Here is a 6523-nt window from a genome sequence, read left to right as displayed (position 1 = left end):
CGCGGGTGCAGAGTGGCCGCCTGCCGCGGCAAGCGCCTTGCCGCGGCCGTTGTCTTGTCGGGCCCGGAAGCTCGTCGCTTACCGGGTATTGAGATGCCTTGGTTGGCCTTCCCGGCAAGCTCCTCTTGCCGGGGCCTTGTCTCTTGAGCTTAAATACCTTATTCTTGAATGGCTCCAAAGGAGCCAAGGAGGATCTTGGCAGTCACCCGGCAAGCCCTTGCCGCGGGGCGCTGCAACTGCCCGTGCACAAGTTCGGGGTACTAGGGTACCCCTATTCTAGTACACCGACAGGAGCCCCCGGGCCTGGGCCATACACGGTGCCTAGCGCTTTTGGGCCAGGCCCAAAACAGGGCACGGGCACACGCGGCCTGGATTTTGCCGTGACTCACTCCGTATCCACCGCGCCCTCCCTAACGGCACGCGTCGAACGCGGCGTCGTGGGAGAAATCGTGGGTGGATTCTTTACTCGGAAGGGCGAAACGTCCGCCCCCTCCCTCTTTATAAGCAGGGGAAACAGGGTAGTTCGTTCCCCTCCGCTGGTTGCTACTACTCCATCTTCACGAACCTCCACCGCTCCCCCCTTCTTCTCTAAGCCGAGATAGAGAGCAGCGCTCCGCCCCCCATTGCCACCAGCATCACCAACGCCGTCGACCTCCCTCACCACCTCCGCCATGGCTCCGAAGGCCGACAAGGGGAAGGGCGTGAAGTCAGCCGAGGCGCAGCGGCTCACGGCGCTGCGGAAGGAGCGGGCGATCTTCTCCCCCTAGCTCGGCGCGAAGGAGCTGAGGGAGTACTTCTACCTCTTCTGGGCGACGGAGACGCGAGCGCATCCGCGCATGAGGGTACTCCCGGCCGCCGCCTCAGAATTGGCTCCAAACGGGTATCCATTCTTCGCGCTGTTCTTCCATTGCGGGCTCTGCCCGCCCTTCTCGGAGTTCTTCTGCGATATAATGAACACATACGACCTCCGCCTCCTTGACTTCACCCCCAACGCCGTTCTGACCATGGCAGTTTTCGCACATTTGTGCGAAAACTTTGTCGGAGTCCACCCCAATGTAGCCCTTTTCCGCCACTTCTTCATGCCTCGGGTCGAGAGAGGAGAGCCGCTTGCCTGGGGGATCACCTGGATCTCGAGGGCCGGCAAGAAGGAGGCGTATCTGGAGGGTGAACTTCGCAGCAAGTGGGAGGAGTGGAGAGCGGAGTGGTGTTGGATCGTCGAGGAGAACCCGCAGCCGTTCACTGCCGTGCGCCAAGCCCCAATAGTGCACGGCAATGATTGGAGCAACCTGGCCCCGGAAGACGAGAGGCTGAAGATCGCCATCACCAGGATCCTCCGCCTCAGGCTTGCCGGGCTTACTATAGGCGCTGTCGGAGCAGATTTCCTTCGCTGCCGCATCGCCCCCCTGTAGGAGAGGGGGAGGCCCGCCTGGGAGTTCAAGAACTCAGTGGACATCATGAGGCTGCGGCCGGGACTTAACTTCAATTTCACCGTCCTGGAGTTGGACGCAATGCTCACGGAGTAGTTCAAACGCGACCCCCAACACCCATTTACGTTGCCGAGGGGCGTCGTTCCATTGTGCAATAACTCTTCGCTTGACCGGATCCGTGCCATGATGCCGTTGTGCGACTCACATGGCATCGCCCCAACTTGGCAAGAACCTGCGGATGACGTCGTGCAAGCGTTCTTCGACAACTTGGAAGAAGTGCCTGTCCGCGCCGACGAGCAGAAGAGCCTCACCCGCAACACCACCGACGAGGAGCTGCGGCGCATCGCCACTAGGGCGGAAGAGGCTGCGGCAGCGGCTGCCGCGGGTGGATTCGGGTTCACCGTGGAGGAGGCAGAGGCGGCAGAAGCGGTAAACCTTGCCGAGCGCGAGGAGTTCGCCGGTGAGGAAGAGCCTGCCGCGCCTGAAGACGAGCCGAGCGAGCCCGGCGAGGAGGAGCCCGAGCCCTCGGACAGCTTGCCGCAAGCGGAGCCCCCGGCCCCACCAAGAAGGCGCCTTCACAGGGCCGCGGACGTGGCGGGGCGGCAGTCGGGTCAACAGCCGCCGAGTCGCGCGACACGCTCTACCGCGGCAAGTACTGTTACCGCGGGAGCGCCCCACGCCGCTGCGGCAACTGGAGCGGGATCTTCCCGGTCCACCGCCACTGCTCCCCCCAAGCGTGCGAGGGACCCTACTCCTCCGCCTCGCCGCACCGGAGGGGAGGCGGCCTTCGATCTCTCCGCGCTCAGCTCCGACGAGGAGGAAGAAGAGTAAGTTTCTTTGCTGTCCTTGTAATCCTCCAATTCTTGCTGTTTTGGTCTTGTGTCTAACTTGCTTCAATCTGAACCCCCTCCCTTTCAGGATGTTGGCTCAAAGAGCGGCGAAGAGAGCCAAGGCCCCGGTGATTGTCATCGAGGATGATCTCATCGTGTCAGCAGGGGGTGAATCTAAGACCACCTTGATGGACCCTGTGGCTACTCCACAAAGCAGCCCCCAGCGCAGCCCCCAGCGTAAGTTCACCGTTTGCTTTCTGCTGTCGGGCGCGCATGAGTGCTTTTTCCTTTGCTGATATCTTGCTTGTTGACTTGTGCAGGAGCAGAACAGCCTCACCAGGAGGGCCCGGAAGCCGCTCCCGAAGCGCCATCTGCTTCAACTACGTCGCCAAGGGAGGATCCCCCGGCAAGGGAGCGCTCTCCGGCAAGGGAGAACTCTCCGGCAAGGGGCAGCTCTCCGGCAAGGGACAGCACCAACGACCCTGCGGCGGCTGAGACCACAACTGCAGATCTTGGTACAGGTAATCCGCTTGTCTAAAAGCTCCCCTTGGGTTCTTCTTCTTCTGATTTTCTTCTTGCATTTTTGCTTGACTTTTCTCCCTTCTTCGTTCTTCAGATCCACCTGCTGCGGAGCTGATGGAGACCGAGGGCGACGGCGAGGAAGGCGCGCGTGGCAGCAACGACGACACCGCCGCCAACGAAGAAGGGGCCGGTGCTGATGAGCCCACCGGCGAGGAGGCCGCCAAGGCTGCCGGCGCAGAAGCTGGCGAGGGATCAGGTGATCACACTGAAGGCCCTGAGGCTGCAGGAGCGCCAGGCGCTGCACCGACCGCCGATCCCTCCGCCGCTGCTGTGGAGCCAGGCTTCGAAGAGCCTCAGCTCGGCGCCTACTTGAAGGCCGGCGACGGCATCTTCATCAAGCTCCCCTAGGCGTCGAGCTCCAGGGCGCCGGTCGAAGGGGAGAGTTTCGACGAAGAGCTGCTCGCCTCTGCTGGGTTGTCGTTGGTTGATACGCCAAGCAGCAGCAGTGGCGAGCCTGAGGAGGAGCAGCTGCTGCGGAAGCTGCTGGCACTCTATCGCGCCCGCCAAGCCAAGCTGGCTTCCCGAGAAGCTCTTGTCGCGAAGGCGACGGTCGATATGGAGAAGCGCGCGGAGGAGCTCCGGAGCATCAACCAGGAAGCTCTCCGGGCCCTGGCATAGGAGCGGGAGAGACTCGCAGAGGAGCGTACGGGCTTCCTTCTCGAGAAGGCCGAAGCTGAGGAGGAGCAAAGGCTTGCTGCCGAGAAGCAGTCCGCGCGAGAAGGCGAGTTGGTGCAGCGGAAGGCCTATCTTGACAGCTATGAGGAGGAGCTCATCGCGTGCGAGGAAACACTTGGCGGGACTCTCAAGGAAGCAAGGGATGTGGCCGCAACTGCAGAGGCCGCCAAGAAGGAGCTGGAGGCGAGGGTGGCGTAGCTGGAGGCGAACATCCAGAAGAGCGGCGAGGAGCTTGCCGCGCTCCAGCGCGAGCGCGAGAAGGATGCTGCTGCTCATGGTGAGCTGCAGGGTCTTCTCGCTGAGAGGAGAAGGGAGCTCAGCGCCGCCAAGGACTCCAATGCGGATCTCGAGCTGAAGCTGACCACGCTAACTCAGACGCTGGACGGCGCCAAGGAGCGGGAGAAGACTTTGTCGGAGAAGGTCAAAGCCGACGAGGCGCTTCTGGCGAGCATCGCCGTCACCCAGAATGCATTCAAGTAGACTGTGGAGCACTGGACCGAGGGTCTGGTGAACATCGCCGCAGTCATTGACGAGGAGCTGGCGCAGCTGGGGATGGAAGACCTCGAGTACTCTTCCGACGAGCGTCTCCAACCCAGAGCCAAGCTCAGCCTATTCTTCAAGGACGTGGCGACGGCACTCCAGCGGCTTCAGGAGAAGATCCCAAAGCAGCTGGCCGATGAGTCACACAGGATTTGTGCCGGCGCTCTTCAGAAGGTGCTGATGAAGGTGGCCTTCCACAACCTAGGCGTCAACTTCACCAACGTCCTCAAGTCCTTGCCGCCGGATGCCGACGTGGAAGCGCTCAAGGACCTTGTCGCACCCATTGTGGACAAGGTGAGCGGGATCAAGAGGGTCGAGGGCGATCGCGTAGACTAGGCCGCCCGTTTTATCTTGTTCCTTGTCGCTGCTAATCATGTTATGAAAACAGTCTGTTAGAGCTGCGACAAGTTATCTTGTAATATAACCTTTATTTCTGGTATCGAGTGCTATGTTATTTCCTTTACTGGATTCCTTCCTTTGTATGTTTTTACCCTGCGCTTTTAGGGAACTTGTCGGCGCAGTCACCCGAGCCGCGAGTGCTGAGTGCGGGACTTCAGCAGCCTGCTGGCGGTGCCGCCTTCGACAAGAAACCTTGTCGCGACTAGTTGCAGCGCACTTAAATTGTTGAGCGGACTCGAAACAAAGTAAGGGCGCAACTAGCTACGAGTTGGTTCCTCCGTGCACAGGTTTTCCATACAAAGCACGGTCGTTCGAGGAAGATAACTTGTAGCTTAAAAATTAAAATTAATTGCTCAAACTTTGGCAACTTAGCTTTTTCTGTTGCTTGCTTCCCGGCAAGGTTTCCGTTAAGGCGAAACTTTCTTGAACGACGCCTGTTCCACATCATTATCTTCTCCTTCCCCCCGGCAAACTTGTGCGCGGGGGAATCTTCCTTGGGAATCTTCCTTCCTTTGGAAAAAGAAAGAAGAGAAAATAACGATATGGAGCCTTTCGGCTCGTTATTGCTTACCGGGTACTGGTGCTGCACAAAGTGTCAGATTACGCATGCAAGAAAGAATATGATGCATGAAATTGACAAGATGTGCAGAGCACATGAGCTTTACTTATGCACGGGATCTATGCCCGGCTTTGTACAAAGTATTACATGCAACAGCGGCAAGACTTGTACAAAAGGTGGTTGCCGGAACAGGTTCCGGCAACCGCGCCCTATGGGTAAAACTTGCAAAGATGCTCGATGTTCCAGGAGTTGCTCACCGGAGTGCCATCTTCGGTCTCAAGGCAGACAGCGCCAGGCCTAGTGACTCGTTTCACCCGATAAGGGCCTTCCCACTTCGGTGTCAACTTGTTGGAATTCTTGGCTGACTGAACGCGCCTAAGAACAAGGTTGCCTTCCTCGAAGCTTCTAGCATTAACTTTGCGGCTATGGTAGCAGCGCAAAGCTTGCTGGTATCGGGCAGCTCGTACAGCAGCCTGAAGACGATCCTCCTTGAGGAGCAGCGCGTCATCTTGTCGCAGCTGCTCTTGCTCAAGCTCATCATAAGCGAGCACTCGAGGCGACCCGCATGCGAGTTCCGAGGGGAGAACTGCCTCTGCTCCATAGACTAGAGCAAATGGTGTCTGTCCAGTGGCTCGATTTGGCGTCGTCCTGATCGACCAAAGAACCACCGGCAGCTCCTCGATCCAGTTTCATCCGCACTTGTGCAGCCTGTCGAAAGTCCTGGTCTTGAGCCCGTGCAGCACTTCAGCATTTGCCCTCTCCGCTTGACCGTTGCTTCTCGGATGAGCAACAGAAACGAAGCAGACCTTGGCGCCAAGATCTTGGACGTACTGCATGAAGGTGCGGCTCATGAATTGTGTGCCGTTGTCGGTGATGATCCTGGTAGGGATCCCGAAACGGCAAACAATCAACCTGAAGAACTTGACTGCTGACTGTGTTGTCACCTTCCTCACTGGTTGCACTTCCGGCCACTTTGTGAACTTGTCGATCGCAACGTACAAGAGCTCAAAGCCCTCGACAGCTCGGGGGAAGGGGCAGAGGATATCGAGCCCCCAGACCGAAAATGGCCAGGATAAAGGGATCGTTTGGAGAGCTTGAGCTGGCTGGTGTATCTGCTTGGAATGGAACTGGCACGCTTCACACTTGGTTACTTGTGTAGTCGCATCCTGGAGGGTTGTCAGCCAAAAGAAACCTTGCCGGAAAGCTTTGCCGGCAAGTGCTCTTGCGCCAATGTGGTGGCCACATATGCCTCCGTGTATCTCTGCCAACAGCTTCTGTCCGTCTTCCCGGCAAATACACTTCAATTTCACACCGTTGAGTCTTCTTCTGTACAGTATGTTGTCGACAAACTGGTACATACTTCACTGCCGGGCTACTTTTTCCGCTTCTTCTTGCTCTTCGGGAAGTTCTCCTGTCTGAAGGAAATGGACAATCTGCTGTGCCCATGCTGGAGCTTGTGGCTCGAGAACGAGGACTAAAGGCACTTCTGCTGCTGCGGGAACATCAGCTTC

Source organism: Triticum aestivum, chromosome 6B (genome assembly GCF_018294505.1).
Source record: "Triticum aestivum cultivar Chinese Spring chromosome 6B, IWGSC CS RefSeq v2.1, whole genome shotgun sequence".
Classification (NCBI taxonomy): domain Eukaryota; kingdom Viridiplantae; phylum Streptophyta; class Magnoliopsida; order Poales; family Poaceae; genus Triticum; species Triticum aestivum.
This window is presented reverse-complemented; position numbering follows the sequence as displayed.